Below are 20,466 nucleotides of genomic sequence, written 5' to 3'. Positions count from 1 at the left end.
ATGGACATTTGCGTGCGTTCCAAGTCTTTGCTATTGGGAATAGTGCCACAATAAACATACATGTGCATGTGTCTTTACAGTAGCATGATTTATAATCCTTTGGGTATATACCCAGTAATGGGATGGCTGGGTCAACTGGTATTTCCCGTTCTAGATCCTGAGGAATCGCCACACTGTCTTCCCACAATGGTTGAACTAGTTTCAGCTCCCACCAACAGTGTTAACGTGTTCCTAATTTCCTCCACATCACTCTCCAGCACCTGTTGCTTCCTGACTTTTTAATGATTGCCATTCTAACTTGTGTGAGATGGTATCTCATTGTGCGTTATTGATTGGCATTTCTCTGACTGGTTGAGTATGGTTGATGAGCATTTTTTCATGTGTCTGTTGGCTGCATAAATGTCTTCTTTTTAAGGAAATGTCTGTTCATATCCTTTGCCCACTTTTCGATGGGGTTGTTTGTTTTTTTCTTGTAAATTTGTTTGAGTTATTCATAGGTTCTGGATATTAGACCTTTGTCAGATGAGTAGATAGCAAAAATTTTCTCCCATTCTGTAGGCTGCCTATTCACTCTGATGGTAGTTTCTTTAGCTGTGCAGAAGCTCTTTAGTTTAATTAGATCCCATTAGTCAATTTTGGCTTTTGTTGCCATTGCTTTTGGTGTTTTAGACACGAAGTCCTTGCCCATGCCCATGTCCTGAATGGTATTGCCTAGATTTCCTTCTAGGGTTTTTATGGTTTTAGATCTAACATTTAAGTCTCTAATCCATTTTGAATTAATTTTTGTATAAGGAGTAAGGAAGGGATCCAGTTTCAGCTTTCTACTTATGGCTAGCCAGTTTTCCCAGCACCATTTATTAAATAGGGAATCCTTTCCCCATTTCTTGTTTTTGTTAGGTTTGTCAAAGATCAGATGGCTGTAGATGTGTGGTATTATTTCTGAGGGCTCTGTCCAACAGTCATTCTTAATGCGGAACACCAGAGGGGGGTATGGCTGCACAGCCATATTAAGTTGCTTCAGGAAATTAGCTACCACCTCTCCCAAACCACCACAAATCTCAATCTCAGAGTTGTGGTCAATATGCAAGTGCCCACATTACAGGCCCAGGCTTGGTGGTTGCATTAAGCCCACTCATGTCTCAGGTACATGGAACGAGGACTTAGCTCTGGGGCCCACAGTGTGAAACATCTCATTCCATGTGCCCATGTTCCAGGCACTGGCTCAGCTGCCATAGACAGCTAGGCCCCACTCCAACCTTTAACTCCCACCCATCTGTGATCTCATTTCCAGATCTCTTTGCTGCTCCACAAGTTTCCATGCCTCACACTATGTTACCAGCATAGTAGTTGGGGGTGTCTGTACCCTGAGCATCATTGCCATTACTTTCCTGCATCCAAGAGCCACAGAAACTCTATACATGCCTGTGCTTCCGGCTTCAGATTCACAGGCACCACACATCAGACACGGGTACCACTGCCACTTCAAGTGAACCCACAAGCCAGATCCAGTGCCCCAAAGGACCTGCTGAGCCATAACTTTGCCACTGTGAGAAAAGGGATGAGGAGGACTTTGGCAGCCATCACCACCAAATACCCTACCAGTGCTCACTACCACTATGGATAGCACACTGTTGCCTGCTGAAGATCCCTTCAATCTTTGCCAACTCTGACCTTAGCTGATAGAGCTACACAGACACTACACAGTGGCACCCTTATTGGTGTCAGAACTACTGTACCACAATCTGCAAGTATTCTCACATCCTCTCTCTCCCATAAAGGAAGGTCTTTCCACAACAAGACTAGCCAATAGAGTCTGAAAGTGGTGAATATTCCACCACACACACAGACATCAATGTCAATAAGAAGCTTGAAAAACTAAAAAGACATAACACCACCAAAAGAACATAATAATCTCTTAGTAGCTGACACAAAGAAATGGAGATACATTAAATGCTTGATAAAAATTCACAATAGTTGTTTTAAGGAAGCTCAATGAACTTCAAGAAAATAGAGAAAAAATTCAGTTAATCAGGAAAACAATGAATTACCAACACAAAAAGTTTAACAGATTAAAATTATTTTAAAAATTAAGCCAATTCTGGAGTTGAAAAATACAATTAATGAAATGAAAATGAAATAGAGGGCATTGACAGAAGAACTTATCAGGCAGAAGAAAATATCTGTAAACTCAAAGACAGGTTATTTGAAAATATATAATCAGAAAAGAAAAACAGTGAAAAGGAATAAAGGAAGCTTACAGGATTCATGGGACAACATCAATACAGCAAATGTTTGAGTCCTGGGAGTTAAGAAAAGAGAGTGATAAAAAGCTGGAAAGTTTATTTTTAAAAATAGCAGATAACTTTCCAAATCTAGGAAAAAGTATAAATATCCAGGTACAAGAAGGTCAACAGATTCAATCTAAACAAGACTATACCAAGACATATTGTAACCAATTTTCAAAATTGGATTTTGAAAATTTTGAAAATTGAAAATTTTAACCAATTTTCAAAGACAGAGAGGATACTAAAATAACAAGAGAAAAAAAGCAAATCATATATTAGAGAATTTCAATAAGGCAGCTGTGAATTTTTCATCAGAAACATTATAGGCCATGAGAAAGTGAAATGATAGATTTGAAGTGTTGAAGAAAAAAAAAAAAAAAAAAAAAAACTGTCAACCAAGAATACTATATCCAGCAAATATGTCCTTCAGAAATGAAGAGATGCAGACTTTTTCAGACAAACAAAAGTTGAGGAAGTTCATAATCACCAGACCTGTTTTACAAGAAATAGTAAAGGGAGCTTCTCAAGCTGAAAGAAAAAGATGCTAATGTGAAAACATCTGAAAGTACAGAACTCATAAATAAAAGTAAGCACACAGTTAATCTGGAGTACTCTAATACTGTAAGTGTGGTATGTACATCTCTCACATCTTTAGTGTGACAACTAAAAGACAAGTATCAAAAATACCAAGAGCTACAATAATGTGTTAACTGATGTACAATATAAAAAGATGTAAATTGTAACATCAAAAACGTAACATGTGGGACAAGAAATGGAGTAGAGCAGCTTAAAAGAGCCTCTAATAAGATGTTTTATGTAAGCCTTATGGTAACCACAAAGCGAAAGCCAATAGTAGATGCACAAAAGATAAACAGTAAGGAATCTTAGCAAAACACTAGAGAAAATCATGTAATCACAAAGGAAGACAGCAAGAAAGGAACAAAGGATCTATAAAACAATAAGACAATCAACAAAATAGCAGTGGTATTTACATATCAATAATTACCTTACATGTAAAGAGATTAAATTCTCAAATCAAAAGACATGGAGTGACTGAAGGAATAAGGAAAATGAAACAGAACAAGATCCAACCATATGCTGCCTACAAGAGACTACAAGAGCCTCACTTCACCTTTAAGGACACACATGGACTGAAAGTTAAGGCTTGGAAAAGGAGATTCCTTGCAAATGGAAACAAAAGAGAGAAGGAGTAGCTATAATTATTTCAGATAACAAAAGAAAATTCAGAAAATTCACAAACATATGGAAATTAAACAACATGCCCCTGAACAACCAATGGATTAAAGAACAATTTAAAAGCAAAATTTAAAAATGTCTTCAGATAAACAAAAATGTAAACACAACTTATGAAAATGTATGGGGTAATAGTAAAAGCAGTTCTAAGGGGAAATGTATAGCAATAAATGTCAACATCAAGAAAATAAGAAAGCTTTCGAAGTGTTAGATATTTGCTTATTGCTTTACAAATGTTTAAGTCTCACACAAGCTCTGGGGCAGACAAAAATTATGTCGATTTCCCAGAGGAAAAGCCAGAGAAGTTAATAAACACATATAATGGCTTAGAACTTGTACCTTGCAGAGTTGGGATTTTGGAATGATTATTATATGGAAAGTGAATAGAACTTAAATTCTACTTTATTTGTGTTCTGCTTCTTTTGATTTTACTGGACTGTAAATTCTGGTAAAGGGTTTCACCATTTTATCTTTCACATTTAACACAGTTCCTGGCACAGAGTACTCACTCATCTAGTTTTAAATCATTGAGCAAAGGAGATTTTCTTCTCAAATTTCTTTATATTGCAGGCAGGTGAGCAATATTTATTTCATGGTTGAAATATATATCACCATTGCTATGGACATTTACTTATAGATTTTGCAGCATCCTTAAGAACAAAGCAAGACAGAATGGTATAAATTTGAGGCACAGAAAACCAATCTGTTATCATTGATGTGAGAGAATACTGAGTTACTTTTTAAAAGTGTAACTTAAGGAATAATATTACATTTTGAGAAATAATAGTTAACTATGATCTTGATTAACATTTTCTCACACTTTTTGATGTGGCATGATCTATTACAAACAGTGCTTTTAAAAATCAACATATTTAGAGGAGTTCTCTCTTAGAATTTTATATCCTCTTTTATAGTGGACATAATGTTTAGGCTATACATTTAAATTACACTTAACTAAAGCTATTTAGTCATGTGAGGAAGATATTCCTAACCACTGTTTGTCCATCTCCCCTATAAGATAATGAATGAAGCATACTTAGCCACAGAATTACTGTCAGGGTTAGAAAGAATCCATTTTCTTAACCTCTTCTCAGTCTGTCCCCCATTGGTTAATATGTTAATGTCAATTATAATTAGAGAGTCAGGTGTTCAGACTTTCCCTGGGTTTTCTCAGACTCTCTGTGGCATCAGCTACTATGCACCCTCTGCTGATACCCAAATATTTCTTCATTCTTCACCTTTCTCCTATACATTGCATCTGGATGTCTAAACTCAAATTCAGCTTAGGGTGTCCAAAACACAAGTCATTATGTTTCTCTCCTTTTCTACCTCTCCTCCCACCACAGAGCAAGGTGTTACTGCTTCTACATTTTCTAGGTAGTTATCAGAGTCATCCCTCCTTTTATTCATCCCCAGTATGAAACCATTCATCAAATCTCGTATTATTGAAAGAATCCTCTGAAGCTATCACACCCGCTTTCTGTTCCCACAGCCATGCCTTCATTTCTGATGTTTATCACCCATCTTTTAGAATCACTGCACAACCAGGTATCCATGTCTCACATTCCAGTCCTTTAGCCACTCTCCAGTCCCAGTTTTCTAACTATAAATAAAATCTCACCATACCCATTTAAAGACTTAGCCAGTTCTTTAATTGTTTCTCACAGTTCAATGCCCCATTTGTAGTACACAAAAATCCAACCTAGTTTTTTAGTCTTATTTCCTGCCACATGGCTCATGCAGGTGTTTTTCTAGTCAATTTGAATTTTTAAAATCATCACCAATACATGCAGAGGCTCTTTTGATTGTCTGCTTATGCACATACTATTCCCTGTGCCTGACATGCCTTTCCTTGCCTACTGTCTGGGAAAATTCAACTTAACCTTTATGACTTCGATAAATTTCATCTGCTCTGTGAAATGTTTATCACTTTCCTCTAGAGGGATTAATCTCTGTCTTTTTCTTGTGCTTTCACAGTACTTTGTTTGTTCTCCAAACAGAAGTCAGTGGGATCTTTTTAAAACATAACTAAGATTATATCATATTCCTGTTGAACACCATTCAAAGACTTGTTATCTTACTTGGAATAAAATCTAAACTCTTTACCCTGTTCTATTAACAAATCATCCCTTAGAACTGGGCAGTCAGGCCTCTGTCCTGTACCCCAAACTTCAGCACATTAATACCACACCCATGATACATTTATTAAAGGAGACATAGGTACTTCCGCCACTTGAGATTCAATGTTCAGTGGAGGCATAGCACAACACAGGAGGTGGTGAACCACAGCTGTTTGGGCCAGATCCAGCCTGCCTATTTTTGCAAATAAAGCTTTTGTATTAATCCATTTTCACACTGCTGATAAATACATACCCGAGACTGGGTAATTGATAAGGAAAAAGACGTCTAATGTTCTCACAGTTCCACCTGCCTGGGGAGGCTTCACAATCATGGCAGAAAGTGAAAGGTACATCTTACATGACAGCCAAGTGAAAAGGGAAACCCCTTATGAAACCATCACATCTTGTGAGACTTATTCTCTACCACGAGAACAGTATAACTGCCCCTATGATTCTATTATCTCCCACTGGGTCCCTCCCACAACATGTGGGAATTATGGGAGCTACAATTCAGGACGAGATTGGGTGCGGACAAAGCCAAATCATATCAGCTTTATTGAAACACAGCTATGCTCATTCATTTATATATAGTCTACAATTGCTTTTGCACTACAATGACAGAGTTGGGTATTTGTTACAAATGGCCCAGAAAGGCAAAACTATTTGGTCCATGACAGAAAAATTTGCCAGTCATTGACACAGCCTATAACTCTAAATATCTGCCCTTGAGACTACCTATATTTAGGCTCAAAGAAAAATTTCAACAATCATTTACCTTGGTTTTCAAAGCAAAGGCTACATTTTGTCCAATTGGTGCAAGAGTTTTCAGTTCGTGCCACTATCAACAGCAGAGATTAACACTTCTGTGCTTTCGATATAAAAAAGACACGTTAATTAACTTGTCAAATCCTTCTTCTCAGAGAATATGGATGCAGTAGATACTTACATAATAAAACATAATTTCTCCAAAGTGCTAAGTGCCCATTTTCCTACTTCTTTTCATGTTCTCATTTGTGGTTCCATAAATACTCACAATACAGCAAATTATATGCAATAGTTGCAGATGACAACTAAGAAACATTTTGTAATATTAAAAGCTGTATTTTAGTCTTAAATTTAAATATGAATAGGTCTAGATAGAACATGAGAATCAGGATCCTACAGTGATTCAACACTGAATACCAGAATTATATTGTTAATGTATATGTAAAATATAATACAGATATAAATATAAAACTAAAATGAATATACTTTATATTTATATAAAATATAATGAAATTCTTAACATTTCAATAGAAATGTATTATAACCAGTATTCTCCCTTTTATTGTAATAGGCAATTTTGAATTTTAGAAAAGTAATGATTTAGTATATTACATAAATAATTTGTTTTTCAACTTTTAAAATTTGCTTTGACATATTTTTATGACACTTAAATGTTACACAATTTGAATCCAATTACATTTTATTTTTGAATTCTCTAGATCATTGCTGCCAATANTTAACTTTTCAATGGAAATGTATTATAACCAGTATTCTCCCTTTTATTGTAATAGGCAATTTTGAATTTTAGAAAAGTAATGATTTAGTATATTACATAAATAATTTGTTTTTCAACTTTTAAAATTTGCTTTGACATATTTTTATGACACTTAAATGTTACACAATTTGAATCCAATTACATTTTATTTTTGAATTCTCTAGATCATTGCTGCCAATAAAATATGATTTATGTGACCATTTTTATTATATTAGCTTAATTAGTGATTTTACTAAAATGAAAGCAGAAAAAATAAATTCAAAGGAGTAATGATGTAATTGTTTATAAACTATGCATTTTTTTTACCATACTATGAACACAAGATAACTGACCTATTAAGAGAACATGAAAAAATAAGCAGTGATAACTAGATTCAGTCACCTTTGGTACTTTGCTAAATTTTAGTCATAAAAATCTTATAGTTTAATGAATATTTTACAAATTGTTATGACAAAGGCTTATTTGTCAGGGTAGGAAAGAAAACATTTCAGTCAACAGTTTGTGAGTCTGATTGATAACTTTAGCTCTTTACACATATGGAATATGGTCTCCATTTGCAGTCCTGCCTCAGGCCCCACAGTTGGATGGAGTAATTCTGCTATTGATAATAATATTTTCTTATAAAATTAATACTTTAAAGTCTATCTTCCCCAACCAGAATATAGTTGGTATAAGAACAAGGACCGTATCTTTTTTTTAATACTGTATTCTCAGTGACCAGTACAGTATTTGAAACATAGGGAGCATGTAATAAATATTTGTTGAGCAAACAGCTATTTATGGCAATGAATAGTGCATTGTAATCATCTGTGGCCATGAATTTATTTTTGTTGACAGTAATTTCTTAATGCATCATTCAGTGCTGACTGAAAAATATTTATTGAATAAATGAATAGATAGATAGACGATAAATAAAGTGATTGAATACATTTAACCACTGTAAGGAATTTATTCCCAATTCAATTAATAGAATATTTTAGAACTTGGGTTAATTCTTGAAGTGTCTTAATTTCTCCAAGTGCTGAATGTTGGGATCACCTTCTATCACTAAGCATACTTTGGGGTTAATTTGTGGAAGCCTGTGAAATTCCTCCACTGATAATCACAGTACTTTATTATTGTTGTGTCTCAACTACCAGCTCAGAACACGTAATTTGCCAAGAACACATTCAAGGCAGATGGACCTGAAATGTGTGAAGCTTTTATTATTTTCATTAGTATTTGTAACAAAGGACATGCACCTCTATAATAAAATATTGCTACAGAGAAGCTAAGGCTTTGTGACAGCCACAGCCACCACAACATGGCTCCTGCTTATATGAATGTGATGGCTACTGACATAAGCAGAGATTTTAGTCAAATACTGATAAAAGGATTATTTTATTAACAATCTCTTGGTTTTCTAACCAAGAGACTTCCTTGACACATACAGAAAGTGAATAACATGGAAATAAAATCTAAACACATTCTCCCACAAAGAAGAAATCTATTTTGATTTTCTCAGTAATCCAACTCATTTTCTACCAGATAAGGATCAAAAGTTTGTCTTCATGTCTTTCTTCCCTCTTGAGGAAAAGTAATTGCTTAACTTTCATCAAGGGGCTTTACCTTAGTCCATGAACTTAACAAAGTGTATAATTCCTATTTTTAAAAATGAAACTGGCATTTCTTTATTAACAAAGTTGTATATTTGCATTGTAGAGAGTAGACAAATATAAAGGGTAGAAAATAAAACAATTATATTCTTCCCATCACTATTACCTCTTAGTGTGTCATCCCCAATAAACACTCACATGAATATGCAATTTTTCAAATTAAGATAATGCAATACTAGTTTGTAATTTTCTTTACAGTTAAGATGTCCATATCTCCATTGTAATGAGTTTTTTATGTAATCTAATAACCAGTCTTACTCAAATTTGCCCTTGAAATTTCCCCTACTGCTTATTTTTCTGAGTCAGCATCCAATGCGGGATCACACATTGTTTCTAGTTGCCATACCTCTTAATTGCTTTTTACTCTAAAATAGTTGCATTTCTCATTCGATATCGAATTGCTCAACAGACCAGGAATCTCATCAGTCTTAACTTAAAAAAAACAAAAATAAAAACAAAAAAATACAGATTTATTAAAAAAGATGACTATGTGGCCACAAGTATATAGCTCCATCTCATCAAATCTCCAGTGAAATAACAAACAAGTTTTCCCAAATTGAGGCGGGGGGCTGTATATGGTCTAGAAAATAATGATGAGGCTACTTCCCATACCAGAACCAATAAAGAATGTGTTCTAGACCTAGAGCAGATTGAATGAGCTTGAAGAAGGAAATGTCCTCTGAAAGTCTAGAATGTCTAGGAGGCAAGTGGAAGGATGCATTGTCACATAATCAACTGGAGCAAGATAGGGGTATAGTCCTCAGAACAGTAACACCAAGTGCGGCATCTCTTTCCTCCCTTCAAGCCAATGGCCTTTAGAGTGCACCAATCACACTGAAAGACAGAGGACTCACTCTTGCAATGAGTGACCACATCAACCAGCAGGCAAGGCATGTGTCTCTGAAAGGAAAACACTGTGGCTCACAGGCTTTTCAACAGCCGGCTTGGAGTATGGTTGTATAAAAAGCAACAAAGAGCGCTCAAAGACAGGCAAGGACTTAGAAAATACAAGAACTATGCAAGTCTTCTAAATAATTCAGTGAATGAGCTACGCCAGAATAATAAAAGATTAAAGCAGGGCACGGTGGCTCATGCCTGTAATCCCAGCACTTTGGGAGGCCAAGGCAGGTGGATCACGTGAGGTCAGCAGTTCGAAACTGGCTGGCCAATGTGGTGAAACCATGTATCTACTAAAAATGCAAAAATTAGCCAGGTGTGGTTGTGCATGCCTGTTGTCCCAGCTACTTGTGAGGCTGAGACAGGAGAATCACTGGAACCCGGGAGGTGGAGGTTGCAGTGAGCCGAGATTGCACCATTGTACTCCAGCCTGGGTGACACAGCGAGACTCTGTCTCAAAAAAAAAAAAAAAAAAAGAAAGAAAGAAAGAAAGAAAGAAAAAACAAAACAAAAGATTAAAAAGATGAATAAATTGTCAAGGACTAAAATCAGTTAAATACAGACTGGCATTCCTAATTTGAAAAGCTGAAATCCAAAATGTTCCAAAATTCTAAACTTTTTGAGTACCAGCATGACATTCAAAGGTCATACTCAAAGGAAATGCTGATTGGAGCATTTTGAATTTTGGATTTGTGTATCGGAGATGCTCAACTGGTAAGTAAAATATGATGCAAATATTCAAAAAAAATTCCAATATCCTAAACATTTCTGGTCCCAAGCATTTCTGATAAGGGATACTCAACCTGTAAAGAAATAAATCTAAACACATGTCTTAAAGAGTTATAATATCACCGCTTCACATTTTTTGATAGCTAGCCTCAATGTTTTTTAACTGATAAATGTTTTTATCACTTTAAATTACATAAATAAAAAAGGAGAAATTTGAAAATCATTAAAAATCCTTGATATTGATACAGGAGGTGGGGGGGCAGGGAAGTGCTGGGTAGATAAGGGCAGGATCCCTGGCGAGGGCTCCACCCTCGGGCCTGTGCCCATGGACAAGCACTCCTGTTTTCTTGCCCAAATGTTGCATTTTCCAGGACCACTCTGGCCCGTCATGCCCCCATTCTGTGTCTAAAAAAACCCAGTACCCTATTGGGCACACACACAAGCAGCCAGACGTCAAGAAGAACACAGCAGCAGCAGAACACAGCAACAGAGGCCCGCAGGTCATCGATGCAGAACAATGCGGACGCCAAGGGGAATTCAGCCCACGGCCACGGGAGGAGAGCTCGGCAGCTGAGCAGCGGACTCCAGGGGGAGACCACCTTCCCACTCCATTCTCATTCTGGCTCCACATGCATCGGCTGAGAGCTACTTCCACCACTCAATAAAACCTTGCACTCATTCTCCAAGCCCATATGTGATTTTTCCAGTACACGAGGGCAAGAACCCAGGATACAGAAAGCCCTCTGTCCTTGAGATAAGGCAGAAGGTCTAATTGAGCTGATTAACACAAGCCACTTGAGGACGGCAAAACTGAAAGAGCGCACTGTAACACCTGCCCACTGGGGCTTCGGGAGCTATAAACACTCAACTCTAGATGCTGCCGTCGGGTCAGAGCCCTGCCACCTGCCCGTCTGCATGTTCCTCCCAGAGGTTTGAGCGTGGGGCACACAAGATATGAGCCACACCCCCATGGCACACCCTGCGAGGGGAATAAGGGAAAACTCCTCCCATTTTGGTATTCCAAAAAGACAAAAATAGTGGGTTTTACTCACTTTTATAGACAAATAATGTTATATATTTAAGTATGTGTCTGACAAATCTTTGTAACCACTGGTAACAATGCTTACCATGGCAGACTGTATTTCCCAAAATGACCACAACATTTTCCATCCCACATGCTCTTCTAAAACCTGGAGAGTTTTTGTGATGGCCTCATGAGTAGAATAAGGCAGAACTGACACATGTGGCCTCCAGCGCTTGGTCACAGAAGACAATACTGTAGAGTTCTGCCTGCCTCTCTCTTCAAACATTTGTTCTTGGAACCAAGCACTAAGCTGTGAAAAAGCCTAGAGCACACAGAGAGATCACAGGTATGTGTTCAGGCTGAAAACTTCACTGCTGCTCATGTAACATCCTCCATGACTTTTCTGACATATGAAGAGGTATCTGAGAACTCTCCAGCCACAACCACTGTCTGACTGCAAACTCATCAATACCCAAAGCAAGAAAGGCCTAGATGAGCCTAGTTAACCCCCAGAAGTGTGAGATATAATGAAAAAAAAATTTTGTTTCACTCCACAAGGTTTATGGTAGTTTGTTATGCAGCAATAGGTAATTGGATAACAGTTAACAACAGCAGCAAAAAGTCTATGCAAAAAATAAGAATGGATAAAAAATTAAACCACAGAAAGCATAAAATATAAATAAATAACCAAGAAATTGAGTTGTGCCAATAAATGCAAATGATTTAAACATGCCTACCAACTAGAAAAGGTACTTAGATGGAGTTAAAATAGAAAACTCTACTTATTAGCAAATAAGAAATATCCAAAATAAAATTCCAAAAAGGCCAAAAATCAAAGAATACAATATAATATATGAGGCATTGAAATAAAAAAAATAAACTAAAATAAAACAAGCCTAACCAAAAAGAACAAATATTTAATAAATGTAACAGCAAAATATGACTAGTAAAACAGAAACTAACAGTTACTAAGTTGATCTGAAAAACTTCTCTACACCATACTCAAACCCTTTTGTAAGTCTAATCAACAAAAAAGAATGAAAAACAAAACTAACATCAAAATGAAGAATAAAACCATTGCTGAATATATAGAGGCCATTTTCAAATTATAAAGAAGCAGGTAAATGTAAACATTTGAATGAAATGAATCATTTGGAACAAATTTCAGTTTCTCCAATTTATTCAAGGAGTAGAATGCCTGAAGAGAAGAAATGTAAAATATCATGCCAACTTACACAATCTGTTCCATAGCCAGGCTATTCTTTAAGTCATGAATTCTTTCAAACCATTATGGAAAACACTCTCAATGATAAGAAAAAATACGTGTTCAGCAATACTAAAAAAGTGAAAGCTATCTAGTTTTGCGCAATGATATTATAATTCTCATTCAAAAATTTGACCAAGGTGTTGCTTAAAACCAACAGTATTTCCTAAATTTTAATCAAGGCAGTTTTTATATAATAACATCTGCATCAAATAAAAATACGTTCTCTGCTAAGAAGAATTTGGGAAATTTGCTTTTAAAGGTATTTGTTGCTGTTGCACTATAGAATTTCTGAATCTATAATAAAATAATGAGGATTATGAATCTCCAAGGGTATATAGATCAGTGCTTCCAGACCTTCCTTACTGTAAAACGCTTTGTATTCACAGAATATTATTAACGTTCTATAACACAGTGAAATGAACAACCATAGGACAAAATTTAGAAAATGGTGCAATGCCACTCTTCATGCTAAAGCATTAACCCAATACCATTAAAATCATGAAAAAAAAAAAAAGAATGTCTTTTATGACTAGTATTTTATTCTGTTCTGAAGATACAGGTAATGCAATAACATATGAAACATGAATAAGATATTCAAATATTATAAAAGGTGGATAAACTGGTCAGAATTTGCAGATAATATGCCTATATACTTCCCTAAAAGCAAGAGAATCAACTAAAAAAAAGACTTGATATATTATGTCAAAAATTAAGCTGACATGTCATGTGATGATCTATTATGCAGCTCACTGGCAATAATGTTTTTAAAGAATGTTTTGAGACATTTCCATTTAAGTAAAATAAAATTTGTAAACCATACTTGCTATAATTAAAAGGTTTCTTTATGTACACATTTAGAAATGAATGACAATAAATAAAATTAGTGATCATCTCTAGTTCATGAGGTTGTAGGTGATTCTAATTTTATTTTTTCAATTCAAAGAGAAATTTGTTTATAGCAGCTATGGAAAATACAGGAGTTGGTTTAATGGAGCATATACTCTTAGTATAATCAGACATTTATTTTTATTATTACTAATATGTTAACTTGGCCCTTTATTCCAATAGTCTAAGGGTCCTCACTTGATGTTCTACTCATCTAACTATATATACATCATATGGTCTTTTTCAAATCAGTGACTTCAAATGTCATCTGTATATCTGATGACATATCCAAATATATTTAACTACTTACTAGACATCTCAATTTAGTTGTTGTAGAGGAATGTTATACAAATAATGAATGTACAAAACTAAAGTCATTCTTCTTTTAGAAATCAGTCTTTTCTAGAGTTAATGATTTGAGCAAAGAATATTAATTTACCCAGTCACCCAGATTGGCAGAAGGATGTTGAAGAATTACGTTAGCTAAATGAATGATGGTTTTAGGAAAGAAATTATATGTAAGATGGGTCTTAGAAAAGAACTAAGGCACCACCAGGCATAAAACCTGGGACAGAAAATACTGTCCCAGGTTTTATGCCACCTGTCCCGGTTTTTATGCCTGGTGGTACCTTAGTTCTTTACAGAAAAAAGTACTGCCTTATCAGAATTTTACAAAGTAAAAGCTGCAGTAAGGCCTAAAAATCAAATATCTTTAATTCGAGATAAAGACAGATATAATAGCCTTTAGATGGGTTCCTAGTCAGAGTATACTGAGCTAGCTGATCAGCAACATAATTGAAAACCCTAACTCTTATGCTCTTGAGACATATGCAAAGTGAGCTTCAGTTAATAGAAGCGTGAAGAGATACTGACTCTTGCTCGTTTTGTCAGTGGTCTGAAGACAATTTGTTACAAACCATGCTTAGAAGTGGTATGAATGCTCCTAAAATTTCAAAGGAGGTTTACTGGTTAGGTTAATTTCAAGAACATTACACATGAACACTTTGATTCTAAGGTCATACAATTTTCACTTTTATGTTGCATTTTCTTGCATAACGTTTAATACAACTTGGGGTCCTTCTCCAAGACAGTTTTTAAAAAGAAAACTGCTTGACCTATTATATGGAAGTTTAAAAAACCAAAATAATATAAGTAAAACAATATAAATATATATTATATATGGGAAAACATAAAAATGAAAATAAAAGGTAACCTTAAAATAAAGGCATTTTCTATAGCACAGAATTCAAATTTGTGTAAGTCTTTTAATGATATAATGACCCTTAATAATCCTGGGTTCTGTATCTGCAGATTCAACAAAACAGGAACAGAAAACACTTTAAAAAATAATAGAAGTAAAAAACAATAAAGAATAACAATCATTTACAAAGTGTGTACATTGTGTTAGGTTTTGTAAGCAATCTAGAGATGATTTAATGTATACTGAAGAATATGCATAGGCTACATGAAAATACTATGCCATTTTATATCAGGGACATGAACATCCCTGGATTTTAGCATTCACAGAAGTTTCTGGAACAAATCCCCCACAGATACTGAGAGATGACTGTATATGAATCCTAAAAAGAAAGCTGAATGCTAATCTTTATCATAAATATCAGATACATAGTATAACGTCCCTCTCTTTTCAACATGAAAATGTTTCCATTAAAAAATTCCAAAAATTTTAACACAGTTCTTTGTTCCAAATAATATTATTATTGAAATAATCTCTTTCAGCCCAGACTTCAGATTCATCATCATCTACTAAGCCTGGATAGATTTTATGTCAAGGAGAAAGGAAGTTGGATTTCTAGAAGTAACCATAATGGATATAGCGCTTTCTTCCAGGATTATATATCACTATAAGGGTTTATAATGTCAACTTGTGGCTCAAGGCAAATCATTCATATACGATCTACTGTGCTACATTCCTAGGAGCTCAAGTCAAATGGAACCCAATACACTTGGCTCTTCCAATTCCAGTAACTTATTTCAATCAACAACAACGTCCACAGGGTCTTTGAGTATACAGTGACACAGCTTATAACACTCCAAGACATTTCTGGTACATTGGTATCGCTACAATTATGAAAATTGGTTCCAGAAGTATAAGGAAGATAACGGAAAATAACAGGGTTTATTTTTAAATACAAAGAAGAGCAAAAAATAGGATGCACCTCATATATACATACATATGGTAGCCTTAAAATTAAGGCATTTTCTATAGCACACATTTTAAATTGAGTCTTTTAACAATGCAGTCAATCCTCAGTATCCCTGGATTCTGCATCTGCAGATTCAACCAAACATGGACAGTTAATATATAACTGTCCAAACCTAGACAATTGTCCACATATATAATGTTAATGCATATTATATATTTATAAATATTTAATATATGATTGTCCAAACATGGAGAGTTAATATGTATATAAAATATAAAAGTCATTTTTATTTGACTGGGAATTTACCAAGTTATCAAGTAACATAATGAATAAATCATTAATCATTTTAAAAATCATTACCTATGGATATATATTCTAGTAAAATCATATTTAGACAGTTCAGTTTTTAACATATTCCAATCCACTTTTGTGATGCAGATTTTGAATAGTGAATGTAGCTCTTGGCACTATTTTACCATATTTCATATATAGCGAGTTAAGAATGTCAGCACAGGCCGGGCGCGGTGGCTCACACCTGTAATTCCAGTGCTTTGGGAGGCCGAGACGGGGGGATCACGAGGTCAGGAGATCGAGACCATCCTGGCTAACACGGTGAAACCCCGTCTCTACTAAAAAATACAAAAAACTAGCCGGGCGTGGTGGCGGGCACCTGTAGTCCCAGCTACTCGGGAGGCTGAGGCGGGAGAATGGCGTGAACCCGGGAGGCGGAGCTTGCAGTGAGCCGAGATCGCGCCACTGCACTCCAGCCTGGGCGACAGAGCGAGACTCTGTCTCAAAAAAAAAAAAAAATATGTCAGCACAAAATAATACACTTAAGTAATACATTAATAATAACATTTGGCTTAAAATAGAACCTGGTTTAAAGCAGGAGGTTATTAATGTATTATGAATCCATACTAATTATTATAGTAGAATGCCTAGAATTTAAAATAGGAGGATAATTCATAGTGGTAATATTATTTTTAAAATCAATCTTAATTCAATATCTAGTAAGTGCCTTACTAGCCTTACTATGTAAGTGAAGTCCTTTATCATTGTTACTGTAGCGTATGATTTGAGAACACATTAAAAAGCTATTGCTTTTCTGACATCTAATTTGCATCAGGTTCTTAATTTTCAATGGGATACAAATTAGGCACTCAAAAATAAAAGAACCAGTTAAATTATCTTATCAATAACAATACTATTTTACCAAAGACAATTAAAAGTAAGGACATTGACAAGCATGGATTTTTCACCATCAAATATATCTTATTGCTTAAATTCATGTTTACAAAACTCCCATTACATATGTTACTGGACCCAAATAAATAACACAATGTTTATTCCCTCCAATAACCTTCTGAATTTCCAAATGATATATTCAAACAGTGTTTCCAAAGTTTTAACAAGGAAATATTTCTCTTCACATACACCTCCCTCCTTGTCCTTAGGAGTTCTGAGTGTCTTTCTCTAACTAAGCTATAATTATTATTGAATCCTAGTTATGCTTCCATTGGAATATCTCTTGAATCTGTAGAACCCCTGTCCCCTCTTAAAACAAGAGCTCCTCCCTTTGTACCTAGATTGTCCACGAACCTCCAGGCCTCTGCTGCTCTCTCCAGTTTCTCCCCATCCACATAACCCATGCTTGAATCATGAAATGTGCTGCTCAAAAGCTGCATGGTTTCCCATGGCTTACAGAAAATAAAAAATTGTATTCAAAACTTTCCACTGTCAGGCCTTAGATTACCTTCTCACCATGTCTCCTACTGCTTACCACCTAAAGGTCTTGTCTCCACCTCACTTCTTAAAACTATGTTTCTAGAGCATTGCAGAGCTCACGAAGTCACATTTTCCCCCATATCTCCATGAAGTCACACTTCCCCCCCATCTCCAACAGTAGCTCGCACAAAACAAGCAACATGTATGTGATATATGGATTTATTTCAACTGATAGGATCATCAAAAGGCCATTTGGGAATTATGAATTATTTCATTTTATAACTATGTGTATTTAGTTGCATGGTAAGGTAATTTAAGCCACTTGTACATGCCCACTCAGCTAGAGTGACCACTCAGCCTGACAAATCAAAACCAAAATTCTGCCTCATGGAAAAACACTTTTTTATTATTTCATATTATGCAAATAATTTAGAAACATTGATAATAGTGATGAATAGGATGTAATGAGATGCTTTCCTTGCTCAATAAAAACATATTGTTTCCCATTTTCTCAACTCCTAGTTGGGTGATTGCACAAAAGAAACAGATCCATTTAGTGTGGAAACAAGATAGTCAAATCGAGCACTTCAGTAACCAGCACGCCTCCCAAGAAAAATCAAATTGACTATTTAAAAATGCACAGTCAGAGGAGACAAAATAACAAAGAATAAAAAAGAATAAAGCATGCCTACTAGAGCTGCAAAAAACTCAAAAAGACAAATCTAATAGTTACTGGCCTTAAAGAAGAGAGACAGAGAGAGATTAGGGTAGAAAGTTTAATTAAAAGGATCATTACAAAGAACATATCAAACCTAGAAAAAGTTATCAATATTCAAGTACAAGAAGATTATAGAACACCAAGCAGATTTAACTCAAATAAGACTACCTCAAAACATTTAATAATCCAACTCCCGAAGGTCAAACACCAACAAAGAATCCTAATGCAGCAAAACAAAAGAAACACACAACATACAATAGTACTCCAACACATCTGGCAGCAGACTTCTCAGTGGAGACCTTACCGGACAGGAGAGTGGCACGACATGTTTAAAGTGCTGAAGGAAAAAAAAATGTTACCCTAGAATAGTATATCTAGAGAAAATATCCTCTGAACATGAGGGAGAAATAAAGACTTTGCAGACAAACAAAAGCTAAGGGATTTCATCAACCCCAGACCTGTCCTATAAGAAATGCTAAAGGGAGTTCTTCAATACAGAAGAAAAGGACACTACCAAGCAATAAGAAAACATCTAAAAATAAACAATCTCATAAACAATCTAATGCTGTATCTTAAAGAAGAAGAAAAGCAAGAGCAAACCAGGCTGGGTGCGGTGGCTCATGTCTGTAATCCCAGCACTTTGGGAGGCTGAGGCGGGTGGATCACCTGGCAGGTGGAACTCTTGACCTCAGGCCCTGAAACTACTGAAAGCAAATATTGGGGAAATTCTCCAGGACATTCATCTGTGCAAAGATTTATTGAGTAATACCTCAAAAGCACAGGTAACCAGAACAAAAACGAACAAATAGGATCACATCAAATTAAAATGCTTCTACACAGAAATAGAAACAATCAACAAAGTGAAGAGACAACCCACAGAATGGGAGAAAATATTTGCAAATGACCCACCTTACAAAGGATTAACCAGAAGATATAAGGAGCTCAAACAACTCAGTAAGAAAAAAACTGAATAATCTGATTACAAAATGGGCAAAATACCTGAATAGACATTTCTCAAAATAAGACATACAAATGACAAACAGGTATATGTAAAGGTGGTCAATATCACTGATCATCAGAGAAATGCAAGTCCAAACTACAATGAGATATCATCATCTTACCCCAGTTAAAATGACACAGCCAAAAGACAGACAATAACAAATGCTGCTAAAGGTGTGGAGAAAAGGGTACCCTTGTACACTGTTGGTGGGAATGTGAATTATTACAAACATTATGGAAAACAGTTTGGAGGTTCCTCAGAAAACTAAAAATAGAACTCCCATATGATCCAGTAATCCCATTGATAGGTATATACCCAAAATAAAGCAAAACAGTATATCAAAGAGATACCTTCATTTCCATGATTATTGGAGTACTGTTCACAATACCCAGGATCTGAAAGCAATCTAAGTGTCCGTCATCAGATGAATGAAGAAAATATGTACATGTACACATTCAAATTCTAAGAGCAATATTTTGACAAAGGAATTGAACTAAACCAGTGAGTTTTCATGGAAAATAAGACAAATATGAGATGTTTGTGTTAAATAAGGCATGCTTTTAAAACAGGATTTAAATTTTCCTCTGTAGACTGTAGTACAAAGACCCATTTTCATATCCTATTTTCATGAACAACGCCATGAAGCTGAAACTACAACAAAGGTTAAGTCCAGTTGGTAACTAGTTTTCTAAGGACTGCAATCTTGTTTGCTAGAAACACACACACACACACACACACACACACACTAAGCTCATCTGAGGGAACAGGCAGTCATCCTGTAACTTTAGCAGTGAAATAAGTCAGAGCTTACGCCAGCAACAAAATCAGCCAAACTACTTTCTCTCTAAATCATAGGTAAACATCACAGAAGGAGAAAAAGATGTTTAACAAATAACCAAACAAGAGTTATCTGCTACCCTTAGAAGCACGTGCGTGCACATCGTGGGTGGAAAAGCAGCACCACGACAAGGCAGAGAGAACCAGATCCAGATTGCAGGGCAGATTTAAATGTAGTGCCTTTGTGGATAAGCAAAGGAAAAACTACCGAAGCCATTTTTTCATTATACATATAAATCACAGTAAAATGTGTCACAGGGAAGTTTTGGTTGATTATCTGATGCTTCAGCTATCTTCTGAGGGATGCTCAATTTTAGATTGACGACAGTCATCAATTTGCCTCCAATTTGCTTTATGTTGTT

The 20,466-nt window shown here is 35.5% G+C and overlaps 1 protein-coding gene across 11 annotated transcripts in view; it reads right to left on the bottom strand.

Annotated features, from left to right (window-relative positions):
- Positions 1-20,466, bottom strand: part of FGF14 (fibroblast growth factor 14) — a 726,201-nt gene that overhangs the window by 354,572 nt on the left and 351,163 nt on the right. Inside the window, exon 2 of one of the 11 annotated variants that reach the window (XM_017861659.1) lies at positions 6,435-6,522. The exons of the other annotated variants lie outside the window; for them this stretch is intronic. The gene's annotated coding sequence lies outside the window, so the exon portion shown is untranslated. The remainder of the gene's footprint in view (positions 1-6,434; positions 6,523-20,466) is intronic. 11 annotated transcript variants of the gene reach the window in all.

Source organism: Rhinopithecus bieti, unplaced genomic scaffold (genome assembly GCF_001698545.2).
Source record: "Rhinopithecus bieti isolate Rb0 unplaced genomic scaffold, ASM169854v2 scaffold_2254, whole genome shotgun sequence".
Taxonomy (NCBI): domain Eukaryota; kingdom Metazoa; phylum Chordata; class Mammalia; order Primates; family Cercopithecidae; genus Rhinopithecus; species Rhinopithecus bieti.
Note: the sequence above shows the minus strand (reverse complement) of the source record. Positions and strands in the feature narration are given on the sequence as shown.